Here is a 1,588-nt window from a genome sequence, read left to right on the forward strand (position 1 = left end):
CAACAAAATGTGATAATACTCTGTCAGAAATGCAAATACAGCACAAGAATGTATATTAAGGTGGATAAGTAGAACTGAAGATAAAGCAGAAACAGTTATGAGAGTATTTTACTGTATTGCTTTGGATAAAGGCAAAGAAGATGCAAATTTGGTGTGAATAAATCACTTTACTAGTTTGATCTGCTTTTGTTTTTGCAAATTTGTCTAACCTTTTTCCTACAAAGTTGTCTAATTAATAATTATCTCACATAAATATGTATTTTAAGCTAGCAACATAATTTTATTAAAAATTCTCCTTTTCTGGTGGCGCCTGTAGCTCAGTGAGTAGGGTGCAGGCTCCATATACTGAGGGTGGTGGGTTCGAAACTGGCCCAGTCAAACTGCAACAAAAAATAGCCCGGCATTGTGGTGAGCACCTGTAGTCCCAGCTCCTCGGGAGGGTGAGGCAAGAGAATCACCTAAGCACAAGAGCTGGAGGTTGCTGTGAGCTGTGACACCGCAGCACTCTACCAAGGATGACAAAGTGAGACTCTGTCAAAAAAAAAAAAAAAAAAAAAACAAAGTAACTAGTGCAGGATTATATAAAATGGAGAAAACTAACATCTATGGAAGGCTGTAAGTAACAAATGTCGTATATAAACAGGTGATACGCAACAGCCTCATTTAATCCTTACTCTACTCCTACAATGTAGACATGAGCCCACTCTTTTTTTTTTTTACAGCCAAGGTAACTGAGGATTGCAGGGGTTAAGTAACAGGCCCCACCCCCACCCAGCCCCATAGCTGGGATTCAAGTTCAGTTTTATGCCACTCAAAAGTTCATTCATTCTCCAATATCACACCCCATCTTTGGGCCTGGCCTGCAAGATATAGGTAATTCTCTCCAAGTTTATCCAGATAATCTGCCCTATGATCATTTTCAGCCATCACTGGCCATGGGGCCAAAGACCTAGTATAGTTTCTTTCTATACTTTTTTCTGTTCTTTCTGAGACCAAGTGAGGCCATAGAGAATTCCTTCCATAGAGAATAACACAGGATATATCAGAATTGACAGGAAACTTAAAAGCCATTTAAAGTTCCTCATGTCACATCACGTCATAAGTGGGATAAGTAAGTCCCAGACAGGTTGCAACCACCAAGGTCACATCTATTTACTGACAACTAGACTAAAACTTAGGCCTCTTACTTCCTACTCAATTTTCCCTTCACTTCAGCCTACTGTTCTACCCACCCAGCATACAGGTAAATGTCAACAGGGCCAAGGATGTCAGCAGCACTGATGAGATCAGGAAGAACAAAATCTCTGGGCTTACTGTTCTTTCCAAAAATTGCAGGACATCCCACCTAAGCTTTAACTCCCAACTCTAACTTGAATTTCATCGTCCTCAATACCGTCTGGTATAACTAATGTACTGGAACAACTGAGCTACAGATGCAAGAAAGTCTTTCCTTGGAAGCCCAGGTTACAGTAGGTTGTGTAGAAGAGGGTCACAGGATAAGGATGTGGCAGTTGGAAAAGCAGGGAAGGGCTCGGCGCCTGTGGCTCAAGTGGCTAAGGCGCCAGCCACATACACCTAAGGTGGCGGG

The sequence above is a fragment of the Otolemur garnettii genome, unplaced genomic scaffold, assembly GCF_000181295.1.
Source record: "Otolemur garnettii isolate 467f Iridium unplaced genomic scaffold, OtoGar3 scaffold00101, whole genome shotgun sequence".
Classification (NCBI taxonomy): domain Eukaryota; kingdom Metazoa; phylum Chordata; class Mammalia; order Primates; family Galagidae; genus Otolemur; species Otolemur garnettii.